Here is a 14326-nt window from a genome sequence, read left to right on the forward strand (position 1 = left end):
ACACACACACACACTAGCATCTAGTAGCCTAGTGGTGTCCTCTTCCTCTCCCTCTCCCTGCTGAAAAAAACAGCTAGAAAGCAGCTTATGCTGGTTTTCTTCCAGCTCTTGCTGGTCTTTGCTGGTGTAGCTGGTTGGGCCACCAGCTGGATATACTGGCGTGACCATCTGAGGAAGCTGGTCATGCTGGTGACCAGCCTGTCAAGCTGGTCATGCTGGTTTGCTAGAATGACCAACATAAGCTGGCATGGCCAGTTAAACCAGCACTATAGACCAGCAACACCAGCTAAGCTTGAGGTGGTAAGACAAGCAAAACCAGCTGAATTACCATCATAAGCTGGGAAAACCAGCTGAAGGTATGTTTTCGCAAGAGTTTTGCTGGTCTAGCAGGTCAACCATCATAGGGTGGTCAAACAAGCTGGTTAACAAGCTGGTCAACCAGCAAACCAGCTTTAGCTGGTCAAGCTGTTTTTTTCAGCAGGGCTGTCATGTTTTCGATTTCACACACACACACACACACTAACATCTGAAGTAGCCTAGTGGTGTCCTCTTCCTCTGTCATGTTTTCGATTTCGAGTTTCAACGGAGCAGCAGGAGAGAGTTGACCCCACGTCGGCTTAAAAAGAATTGAACCGTAGATTTATTGAACGTCGGCTTAAACGACAACATCCGGCAGTTAGTCCCATTTGTTTTAAGTATATATATATTTGCCTTTAATGATAGGACAGTGGAAAGTGACAGGAAGTGAGTGGGAGAGAGAGCAGGGGGGGGATCCGGAAAGGACCACGGGACGGGAATCAAACCCGGGTCACTGGCGTACGGTGCAGGTGCCCCAGCCAGTTGCGCCACAGCTGGGGCTATTAGTCCCATGTTTTAATGCTGCCTTACACAATATCCAGCTCTGTACACTACTTGAATATGTTATTATTATTATTATATTATTATTATATTATTTTATTGGATATTTAATATTACACTTGACAATACCAGTGTTTATGCACCTAAGATCATATATAAAAACCACAGCAATGTCTCGCCAAAGTTAATAAAAGAACAATGTCATAAGTGGGCTAAACTTTGGTAAAACATCCAAGTACACTAATTTGGGAATACAAATATCAAACATACTAACAGAAAGTTAATATGTTATTTTACGCATATATTTAATTTGCAGGAGTGCAGTGAATCATCTGTTTCTCCCGCACCCGAAAACACACCTCTCTCATCCCACCTGCTCCCGCATAGAGCTTTTTAAAACATGTCCCACACCGCACGCTTTTGCCTCGCCACCCATGGGCCCCATGGGACTCTCGCGGGATTGCAGACCTCTATGTCACAGTCATCAAATGTGATGTCAGATGTGTCCAGTCATCAAATGTGATGTCAGATGTGTCAGTCATCAAATGTGATGTCAGATGTGTCCAGCCATCAAATGTGATGTCAGATGTGTCCAGACATCAAATGTGATGTCAGATGTGTCCAGCCATCAAATGTGATGTCAGATGTGTCCATGTGCTGGACGTGAGTGAAATGAAATAACTGGAACCACGAGTACCTGGTTACTAATCTGGAGTGGAACCGGGTTTATCTGGAGTGGAACCGGGTTTATCTGGAGTGGAAGAGTGGAACTGGGTTTATCTGGAGTGGAAGAGCGGAACCGGGTTTATCTGGAGTGCGGTTTAATTTGAGTGGAAGAGTGGAACTGGGTCTATCTGGAGTGGAAGAGTGGAACTGGGTTTATCTGGAGTGGAGGTCAGTTATATTTGGAGCAGTTCAGCCCAAACATGAAGTGAATCAGTTCCAAGACCTGGTACATCTACAGTGTTGAACACTCCCAGTCTGGTGAAATGCTGCCAGCATGAATGACACTGCACAAAGTTGACCAGTTCTTTCCAGAGAAGAACCATGCTGGATCCATGTTTGCTTCCACAGTGCTCTTACAGAGAAAGAGCCACAAAAAACAATTTAGTGATATCATATTTTGTGTTGACAAGCTATTTTATGTTCTCTCCCTGGACTGCAACTTAATCCTGTATTGAACAACACTGTGTGTGTGTGTGTGTGTGTGTTTCTGAAAGCATTTCACTGACTTGGATTTGCGCCCCATAGTCCTTTGAGACATATTTTCTGCACTGGTTCTTCCTCTCTTGAGCAAACAGGCTAACATACTTTTTTTACCAAACAAACACAACAAACCCACTTTAGGTTTTCTGTTCAAGTGTCGCTTTGTGTCTGTATTCTGTGGGCTTTTTTGACATAAACGCTTGCACTCTGAGGCCATGTTTTCCACACAGTTCCATCATGTGTGGGCTGAAGGCTTTTCAGCAGCACAATGCTGTGTTTTTCCCCAGCGAATGCGCACCTGGTTGACGGGGTTGCTATGGCATCCTCTTCCTGAGGTAGTTGCACGTGGCGCACGGATCAGCCAATCAAAAGGCCCCGCTGTCCACCTTTCTCCCACGCGGCACGCAGCACCTGTGTTCCTGTGTCACTGTGGAAATTTGGTGTGACGCCACGTCTCCTAAGCGGCGATACAAACATCGGTGAACACCCTGTCCTGTCTAAAACACCCTGTCCTGTAATGGCATCGGTGAACACCCTGTCCTGTCTAAAACACCCTGTCCTGTAATGGCATCGGTGAACACCCTGTCCTGTCTAAAACACCCTGTCCTGTAATGGCATCGGTGAACACCCTGTCCTGTAATGGCATTCTCTAAACCTTCCTTCAGCTCACATTAATCTGAGACCCACAGTCTGGCATCCTAAATCTGCTACCTTTACTACACATGCACACATAAACATCATCAGCTGTGTGTGTTGGTGTTTATGTGCGTGTGTAGTATGTCTGTTTGTGTCTGAGTGTGTGTGTGTGTGTGTGTGTATGTGTGTGTCTGTGTGTGTTTTTTTCCTGTTTCTTCAATTTAAACCACTGGTCTATATGCACGCAAGCACCAACTTTGCCATTTAAATCATGCAATGGTAAATCTTATTAACTGTTTTAAACATATACTACACATCATTTATATGGCATACCTACACTGCTCTCTTCTTCTGTGGACCATGCACGGCAGGAGGCAGCCATCCCTAAGCTGCAGAGAGGAAGTAGGAGTTTATTTTATTGCTCCTCACACATCTGGCTGCGTGTGCGTTCCATACGGTCAAGCCAGCTTCTCAGATCCCCATGGGGTGAGTCCAGCCTCATGGCATCAATGCTCTATGTGGGTGAAAAGAACATATGGAATCATTCATCAATCGACTCACCGCTCCGTCTCCCACTCTCTGGGTAATCAAATCAATCCAAGCCCTCAGAGCACAGCCTAATGTGCGCCTGGAACCTTTAAACAATAGAATAGTAACACCCAAAGTGGTCACATACAATCCATCATATGGAGCAAAACCTGATACTCAGTGGCATTTCTGTTCCTCTGATAGCTCTACTCTATTTCAGTGCAATGACTGTATACTATAGTCAGTGGTCTGGGCAGTGTGCATGATATGTATAGTTTGTGTTTCTCTGTGGAGTTACATGTGCTGAACAATCTGATTCATTCTTAATAAGAATACGGAATATTTCAGTTTGTGCGTTGCATGAACTAGTCAAAGTCTGATTCCACGATGACACATCTTCATAATCTAGAGTATTGGTTACATGACATATCTAATCAAATATACCCGAATTCTGTAGGTTATTTCTTTTTAGTCATTTAGTCACAGACTGACACATTTCATGTGCTGCATCCAATATCCTCTCAGCACTCTCTTCTCCCAGATGGTCCAACATGAACACTGTTTCCTCCTCTTCTCCCTCTTTGGAGGAAACCACATCTGACCTGATGACAGAGTTTTACCACTGCTGTCAGTGTCAAGCATTCCAGTGGCTCTGCGGAGCCTTCCCACGCACTTTGGGTGTTCAGAGCGCTTTGGTATTTCTATGGAGAGAGAGAGAGAGAGAGAGAGAGAGAGGTTCTCTTATGTTCCTGTTCTTGTAATGAGAGATGTTTCTGGAGAGAGAGAGAAAGAGAGAGACAGAGAGAGAGAGAGAGAGAGAGAGAGAGAGGGGTGCTCTTATGTTCCTGTGGGATCTAGTCTTAATCTAGTGTTTCTGTAGAGAGACCATGCTGGAAATAATACTTTAGCGTGTCATCCTTTAGATTACTGTTTTATCGTCTTTGATCTAGAAATAAATCAAATCAAAGAGTTATAGAGTTATAGATGTTCTTGTGTTATTATAATAAGATGTTTCTGAAGATAGAGAGAGAGAGAGAAAGAAAGAGAAAGAGATCGAGGCCCTCAGGTGAAATATGGACTCTAGTCTTCCTCTAATGTTTCTGTAGAGAGAGAAAGGCGCTCTTACAGTATGCTCCTGCAGTCAGAGAGATGCTCTAGTAGTCTTGAGAGGGACTTTGGGTTTCCTCTAGCAAAAGACATGTCCTGCTGTTGCTACTAAAAGACATGTCCTGCTGTTGCTACTAAAAGACATGTCCTGCTGTTGCTACTAAAAGACATGTCCTAGCGTTCCTACTAAGAGAGATGTTTTAGTGTTCCTACTAAGAGAGATGTTTTAGCGTTCCTGAACTGAGAGATGTTCTAGCGTTCCTACTAAGAGAGATGTTCTAGCGTTCCTACTAAGAGAGATGTTTTAGCGTTCCTGAACTGAGAGATGTTCTAGCGTTCCTACTAAGAGAGATGTTCTAGCGTTCCTGAACTGAGAGAGACGCTCTGAAAGATGCCGTTGGTGCACCCAGAGAGGTTCTCTGGTGTTCCTGTACTGAGAGATGTTCTAGTGTTCCTAAACTGAGAGAGGTCTTGTGGCGTTCCTGTAGTCAGTGGTCCTGTAGCGTTCCTGTGGCCAGAGAGGCGTGTAGTGGAAAACAAAAGGCCGTTCTCATGCGCATGTCGTCGCGTCGGCACGGGCACGGCTCTGGCAGACGAGTGAAGCTGGACTGGCAGTGGCGTAAGAGCCGCGGCTGCAGAAGGTGGCGTAAGAGCCGCGGCTGCAGAAAGTGGCGTGCTGGTGTGAGATCTCCCTTCAGCTGACTGGAATCTCTAAATAATCTGTTTGTCCTGACCAAATGGCAACACAAGGTTTCCCACAGTCACTAAATGGCAGAATGTGTGTGTGCACTGTGAGTTTTTGTGTGTTCAAATATAGTGGTGTGTGTGAGTATATGTTTGTAAGATTATGTGCTTGTGTGATATATTTTACAATATGTGAGGCTGTGTGTGTGAATTTGTATATGTGTGGGTACTATTTGGGAGTGTGTGTGCGTTTCAGAATGTATGTGTGTTTGTATGAATTTGTAAAACTCTCTCTCTCTCTCTCTCTGTGTGTGTGTGTGTGTGTCAGTCTCTCCATTGCTGCACTTGAAAAAGGAAAAGCAACACAAAACCAGAGAGGAAAACGAATTACATATTGATTTTGGCCAGCTTGCTCCATCACTTCTGATTTCTTTTCACACACTCTTTCTGTGTGTGTGTGTGTGTGTGTGTGTGTGTGTGTGTGTGTGTGTGTGTTCTGGGTAGGAGGTTGCGGAGCGACCAGAGGCTTGTTTCCTTCTCTCCAAGACTGAGGGGGAAACCTGACAGTCCTGCTGCTGTCCAGGAGGAAATCGCACCTGCGTACCTCTCTCTCTCTCCCTCCCCCTCTCTCTATCTCTCTCTCTGTCTCTCTCTCTCTCCCCCCCCCCCTCTCCCTCCCCTCTCTCTCTGTCTCTCTCTCTCTCACTATCTCTCTCTCTGTTTCTCTCTCTCTCTCTCTCTCTCCCTCTCTCTCTCCCTCTCTCTCTCTGTTTCTCTCTCTCTCTCTCAGTTCAGTTCAAAAAGCTTTATTGGCATGACTGAACAAGCAGTAGTAGTAATAATGAGCATGAAACGTTAGATAGTACTTAAAATGACATTCTCAAAATCGCAATTCTTTAATTACGACATGGACACAATGACAAAATGCCATTCTTAAAATCACAAGTTAAGAAGAGAAGTTAAAAATAAAAATATATAATAATAATAATAATAATACACTCTAAAAAATGCTGGGTTGAAAAGAACCCAAACTGGGTTGTTTTCAACCCAGCCGCTGAGTAAAATGGGGTCCAACACAGCATTGGGTTATCTTAACCAAGCAAATTGGGTTACTAAATTTAATCCATCAGCTGGGTTGAAATTTAACCAATATGTTGGGTTATGTTGACACAACTGTTTAGTTAAAGTTATGTAATGTTTGGGTTATGTAACCAAATCCCAAAAAAATGGTTGATTTTTAAAATACTCTGCTTGTACAAACTTTTAACTAGATGTACCGCATAGCGGTACAAAATATGACCGCCGCTCAGTCCTGTACATCCGTTCCACGAAAATAAATCACACTTCAATTTGTCTCCATATTTTACTCCATCCCCCACTCTTGAAACTTTTGTGTATGCTTGTTTGGCATGCCTGAGTGTGTGTGTGCGGCTGCACAGAAAGTAGCCTACTGGTGCTGAAAAGGTGAATAGATTGTAGAATAGCCAAAGAAGATGTAGCATTGTTATAAAACCTTTAAAATCTCTAAACAATCACAAGTAGGGCAGTTCATCACAGTTCATCCATTGCAACCAGGGCTCCGAACTGGTTCAAGGAACGAAAACGAAAAACGAAAACGAACGGAATTTTACGGAATTTTACGAGGAGCGGAAACGGAAACGAAAACAAAATGGTATTCAACTGTTCCGGAACAGAAACGTTATTCTGAAATCCACAAAACCGATTAATAACGTTTTTTTTTTCGTTCTCTATATATATTTTATAAAATTTCACAAAAGCATATCCTATGTCGGGGAAAATATATTTCCGGTTGTGCGAAAAACAAGCCCGCCTATGCGTAATAGCCTATTTTGCCTGTCCACGCCTTGTCGTTTTAAAGTCAGGATTTGAAATGTTTGCGCAATTATAGCCTATTATATGTAGAAGGGTTAAACGGGAAATTTGAGATAGGCCTTGTCAGCGATAGACAGGTTCATTTATAAACAGGGTTGGAATTATAGCGCAAGCATTTGGAGATCTCCATATGGATAAAACGTATTATTTATAGGCATAGGTTAGGCCTACAGTAAGTCTGTAGGCTATGGGATGGATAGCCCATCTGAATGTTTTTGGATGCCGCCTGTGATTTATTATTTTTGGGCATAGCTACGGTATAGGCTAAATCAAGGGGAAATAATGAGTACGTCTATTCTAAGGTAAAGTCCACAAAAATAGACTTGATAGGCCCGCCAAACACTGCCGGAACTTTAAGAACGAATGATATTTTGCGTTCCGAACCGGTTCAGGACCGATATGTTGGTGGCGGAACGCATGCAAGAACGAAAACGTTAAACATAGGCCTACCTGAAACGTTCGGAACGGAACGTTTGAAAAATAACTTCGTTTTCAAGCCCTGATTGCAACTTGATTGATGAAAGGTCACTTACACCTGTAGGCTACATTGTATTTGGGAAAAGGAAAAGGTATCAGCATAATGTTGTATCAGCATAATTATTTATTTATTTATAAACAAAAACATCTCTGTCCATGCCGTTTTCAACAGCTATCAAAAACAAAGATCATTTTTGGATGGATGGATTTTTTGTGAATGTTTCTTCTTCTACATAAGATTTTAGTCATCTTTAGTTCATGTAATACTTTATTGTCAATGCACAAATTAAGTAACAGTAGTCTAAAACGTTATTGTTAATGCACAAATTAAGTAACAGTAGCCTAGTCTGAAACGAAATGCTGTTTTACATCTAACCAGTGGTGCAAATAACTGACATGTCCAAATGGGCCTTGATGAAATGCGTCGCTAGACTGTTCATACACATTTTAACGGGCCAAAGTTGAAGAGCTGTTGTCCGTTCAAATGTCGTGCAAATATAGGCTGATTCATGTTCCCTTGCATTGTGTAACTGAGGTCCATGGCTAGTCTGGCTTTTACCAGACCAAGCTCAATCTTTTAAGAAATCAAAAAATAAATAGCGGGCAGATCAGGCTGGGTTCACCCAGCCTAGTCCATAGGCACCCGATATATAAATTGTCCGATTGAGATATCCACGCTCTGGCTATTCTAAATGCAAAAATGCATCAGGGAGTTATGACAAAACTGTAACTAACAAACTAGATCCTAATAGAAAGCTGTTAGCTTCCCTAAGCTACAGGTAGGCTTATAAGGTAGGCCTATTTACAACATAAATTGTCAATAGGCTATGCTGGCGACACAAATAAAATCTCCTTTGGAAACCAATGGCTTACGCCTTACAGTATCAAGCGGACTTAAAAAAGTTGTAATAAAATTCACGCAGCTCCATGAGTCAAGGAAAGCGCGAATGAAGTAGCCACTTCTAAATGGGACCCACTACACAGTAGCTTAAGGTGTGTTGCTAAAGCAGCCATAATGAAATGAAGGTGTCATTGTTTGGATACTTCACACACACATGCTTTTTAATTTCACAGACTACAACTACCAAGCTGGAATCAAAGCACATCGATTCCCCTCTCACACCCTGCACGCACTTAAAACAAAATAAACAGGCGTCTCAGTCTCACGCATGTATAGGCAAAATTGTATCAGAGCGGTGTAACGTTGGTAAATTTTCCATTGCACAAAATGATTTTTGTAGCACGTGCAACAAATGACAGTCGAAAGATACAATTACAGTGCTGCTATCAATTTGCTTGGTATAACCGCATTTATAGTTTTCTACAAATGCAATCAATCAAATTGGCCTCCATCACTCAACCAACACTAACGGTAACATTACCTAGGTCCTTATTGATATTATAAGATTAACGTACCTGCAGTAAAAACCAAGCATGTCCGATAAACATCCTCCAAACGTTCTCTGCTGTACTGTAAACTACAATCCTTGTAGGAAGCGTCCATTGTTTTTCCAACCCACTTTTAACTTCCAACAAAATTACGTCTCACTGCAACGATGCGCCATCTAGTGGACAAACGACTACTTATCACCAATACTGGAAATGCAGCCATGATGATGTTGATGAAAATTTATTTTGGCTTTCTTTTAATCCTACTGAATTTGTAATTATGTATCGGCCGCTCTAATACCGATAGTATGTGGGTGCCTGTGTGTGTGTGCATGTGTATATGTGTGCACCGCCATCTACAGGCCAATGAGTGTACAGTCACTAAATGTACACATAACCTAATTTTTTTTAGACCCCCCCATGGATGAAATTCTACGAAACTTGGCATACTGTACCCCCAGAGAATGCCAGGTCAATCATACACATAAAATCTGGTGCAGTTCTGAACATCTTAACTGAAGATAGGAGCGATTAAAGCAGAATAATATTGCATTTTCATTTTTTACCGGGGGGATGCAAATCACAAATGAGTGATTATGGGCCAGGTTGATGTGGGCCCTTGAGACCAACATACCATAAAAGATTCTTCATCCTCAGTGCCACGGTTCAGGTAGTTATTTAGGAAAAACTGCTTTTTTTGCGGTTCGGGGGGCCCAGCACAGGGGGGGGGGGGGGGGAAACTTTGACAATCCCTATATGACCGCTTCGCTAGCTAACCATACGTTAGAATGACATGTGAAAAACACCAAAATTAAGCTGTGCAGTAGCTCGAAACGTGGGAATACCTTATTTTTTTATTGGAAAGTGTCAAAATAAAATCCACTATTATGATCGATCGTAATAATGCTGATTGGTTCAGTTAGGTGTCAATCACTAGTCGCGGGGAGGAACCTTGATTTTTGATTGGGTGAGTGACGTACGGAAACTAGGAGGGTCTGAAATCTCGCACACAGCATACAAAGGCGAGACACGATCATTCAGACCTCAGATCGTGCGCACCTTCTCATGGGAACAGGTTAGCTGCAGATACCTTGATTCACTACTGCTTGGTTGTACTTGGTCAGACTTTGTCAGACTTTGTCCATTGTCAGTACTTGAATTAAACCTGGTCAACGGCAGCTCTCTTCAGTCTCCAGTGTCTTTTTGGATCGCGTTCACCAGAGTGCTAGTGATAGTGATTCAGAGTGCTAATTGGAGGTTGATTGGTTTTCTCGTGGGTTCATTTTTCCACGACACTACCCTGAATGATTTAATAAGATGTTGTTTGGCATGATTATTATCGTAAGTTACGTAAGACTACTTCGACTGTGTTGGCTAACATTAGTTGACAAACGTTAGCCACGAAGCATATTTAATTAGCATAAAGTTACCAAGTCTGCTAACGTTACCAGCTGCTGGTATGCTAATTGTTTAAGCAATATAGCACGGGTGAGAGTGGGATTGGTCATGGATATTCCCACCGGTGTTGTTCGGCCGTAGCCACGAGGCCGGAGGCCGAGTGGTGCAGGCAACAACAGCCGTGGGAATATCCATGACCAATCCCACGATCACGAGTGCTATATTGCTTTTATACAACAATTCTACCACAAACTAAATAATCTGAAAACACCCCATTATTGTTTAAAAATGTTAATTTCGACATCGTTCTTACGCATCAAAAAATAGTTCCCTTTTAAATAGACAGCGTCTTGGTTGCTAGGTAACCAACATTCCAGATCGCCTCTTTACGGGTATTTGTGGTTTACGTGTCTTCTTGAAAGAAATGTTGAAAGTCGGGCTGAAATCACATTCATATCTAGCTTTGCTGCATGCATGTTACAAGGACACTGAGCCATGTCATGTAAGGGACATGGTACTGCAAAAAAAATACAAGATACAACGAATAGCCTATTTTTTGATTGGATGTCGGTGGCTATTTATTTTTTGATTTGTCTGGTGAGTGGTGCTCTAGTTCTGAACCCTGCGAGAAATCCTCTTGTATCCCTGCATCTCCTCTAGGCTACTAATTATGCAGATACCTTGACATCCCTAGTAATATTTCTGCGTGAGAAATGCAAGGTGTGGCGTGTGAACTTGTTGAATTGCGTGTGTCTCACACCCATTGCGTGAGACTTGAGAACCCTGGTGTCAAATCTTCGCATTGTATCGTGGGGTGATTTATTATTAGCTGTGCAAAGTCTGAGTTGAAATGTCCAGGGATATTCCAACTCATGGAACGTCTCTCGGCCAATCAGAAACAAATAAATAGTTCCACAGAACCCAATTGTTGTATAGAGTTCGTTGTAAAAGTTTGTTTTGTTTCTGTTTAGCAGTTCCTACCCAGTGAATACAGAACTATATTTTTATGAATCTGTCTTTGTGTAGATTTAACATTAAAGGACAAGTTCTGTATTTTACACGTAAAGCCCTGTTTTCAGATAGTTTATGATTAAATAGAACGTTTAAGATTGAAATTTGGACACATGCTGCTGTCCTGAGAATTTTCGGTTTCTGCGGTAGCGCCCCCCCTCCTCCACAACGCTGCATACAAGGGTTTCCCGTTTACCAACAAAACTAGATGCGCGCGCAGCCTTGAGGCAGAAGACGCTTGGTGGCCGTCCACAACGTTATAAACTTAACCTAAATAGTCGGCTGCTGTAAGCTACAATTTTTTTGTATACTCCTGTTGTCTCAATGATAATAACATCTCATTTCAGACTATATTTCAAAGTTTGACGTTCATTTGGATTATTAATATAACATCGTATTTTGTCATTTTTGGCGAAGACATGCATTCCGTTAGGGATATTGAACATATTTAACATTCTCTAACCATCGTGATTTTGAATTGGTGCAGTTTTCAGCACAAAAACTCATTTTATTCTTTTGCTCTTTTGCATTGCTCTATGCTGTTCTATGGTGCTTTCTGCCTCTTGGTTGCGCACACATGTTTTCGTGACGTTCCATAGAAATCCATGTATAGGTGCACTGGAATAATCCTTCCTAAAACGCATTAAACTTTCATTTACAAAGACGTGAAACTCACCGAGTGGTCAGGAGTGTTCACTGATATGCTCATAAGTGCTTTAAGTGTAAAATACCGAACTTGTCCTTTAACAGTAGCTAATAGGCTATTAGCTGGAATGAATGACACCTGTTAACCTGCTTGAAGCTGAACGAAATTGGCAGGCAGAATATTGATATCACGAAGGGTATGTCTCTGGGTGGACTTTTAAAATCCGTCTGGATAAAAATAAATAAATAAAAGCAGATACATACCTTCCGAAATCACCTGATTTCCATTGCATGTTGACAGCTGCTGGACTGGACGGTTGAAAGAATATGCCTGCCTGACGATTTTTTTTTCTCGACCATAAATAACTATGCAGCTGTGTTGAAGTCACCCTGGTGCTGGGTAGTGTACTCCACGTCAGGTGGGGGACAGGAGGGAGCACAGCCCTAAACTATCAACCCAGCAGTGATAAACTATCAACCCAGCAAGCTGGGTTACAGAAATGACCCAATATGAGTAAAAACAACCAAACAAAATGACCCAACAGCCTCAACCCAGCGTTGAAAAAATAACCCAGCATTTTTTAGAGTGTAATAATAATAATAATAATAATAATAATAAATAATAATGAAAACAGGGTTAATTATTGAGAACTATTGATAATTATGTGAAGTTCTCTCTTAAAATGTGGCAATGTGTCTCACTTCAGAGGTAAGTGTACCTCTCACTCTCTACTGAGGTATACGTATGACCCCCCTCCCCCTTCTGAGGTAAACGTATGACCCCCCCCCCCCCCCCCCTCCTGAGGTAAACTCTCCGTCCACTGCTCTCTTTCTCTCTCTGACTCCTGAGGTAAACATATGATCCCTCTGTCTTTCTCTCTCTGACTCCTGAGGTAAACATATGATCCCTCTGTCTTTCTCTCTCTGACTCCTGAGGTAAGCGTATGATCCACCCATCATCCGTCACATTTACACAATGGCTCTAAAACTGCTTGTGAGTCACAAAGCAAACACAGGGTGGTTAAGATCCTCCCACACTGAGACACACACACACACGCACACACTCACACACACACACGCTGGTGCGTTGGACAAATAAGGAGACAGAAATGACTCTACACACGTACAAAAACACATGTGTAACCAAGAACAAGAGCAAACATTCTTAATCTCTCTGTCTGTCTTTCTCTCTCTCTCTCACACACACACATACACACACACACACACACATACAGTATATACACACACACACATACATACACTTCAAAACTGGAATGTCAAATATTTAAAGGAACTCCCTCCGCCTCCTCCATTCATTGAGCCCATAATTAATGTAATAATACACATTTTCCAGTGACGCCACAACAGGCCGGTGTGTCAGCGCAGTGTTTACGATGCCCCCCCGGGGGCCTCCTGAAAGCAGTAGCAAACAGCCCCTCGCCCACAGAGCCCCTGCACACACACACACGCACACACACACACGCACGCACGCACACACACGCACACACACACACGCACGCACACACAAACACGCACGCACGCACACACACAAACACACGCACACACACACACGCACGCACGCACACACATGCACGCACACACAAACACACACGCACACACACACACGCACGCACACACACGCACACACACACACGCACGCACACACAAACACGCACACACACACACACACGCACACACACACACGCACAAACACGCACACACAAACACACACGCACACACAAACACGCACGCACGCACACACAAACACACACGCACACACAAGCACGCACACACACACACAAACACGCACGCACGCACACACACACACACACAAACACGCACGCACGCACGCACACACACACACAAACACGCACGCACGCACGCACGCACACGCACACACAAACACGCACGCACGCACACACACACACAAACACGCACGCACGCACATACACACATACATACACGCACACACACAAACACACACATACACACACACACACACACGAGAAAAAAGCACAGTGTGCACACTGCACCAGGTAGGCATCAGCTGCACATGCTCAGGTTTAGCCGAAGTTGAGCAACGCCCTGTTGCCCTGTCCCTGCAGACAGCTCGTAATCAGCCTCATGCTCGGGCTTTGTCAGCTGTCTGATGGCTGAGCCTGCAGACGCTGTGGGAAAGGAAGACGCTGCTGCGGTGTGTGTGTGTGTGTGTGTGTGTGTGTGATGGAGTGGGACGCAAAGGTTGTTGAAGGTTGCGGAGTTGACAAGAATGTGGACACCCGTCTCCTGTCTGAGACCGTAAGATCCTTTTGTCTACAGCTCGGCGCAGATAGACAATACTGTACCTCCGCCTTCTCCAAAGAATAGGCAGCAGAGAGAGAGCCAAGTGAGCTAGGGTGAGAAACTAGCATTCTTGTGTGTGTGTGTGTGTATGTATGTGACTGTCAAATAGTTGCTCTGCAAGGCACTTTTTTCAGCACCTCTCTCCTTGTCA

This window comes from Alosa sapidissima, chromosome 23 (genome assembly GCF_018492685.1).
Source record: "Alosa sapidissima isolate fAloSap1 chromosome 23, fAloSap1.pri, whole genome shotgun sequence".
In the NCBI taxonomy this organism is placed as follows: Eukaryota; Metazoa; Chordata; class Actinopteri; order Clupeiformes; family Clupeidae; genus Alosa; species Alosa sapidissima.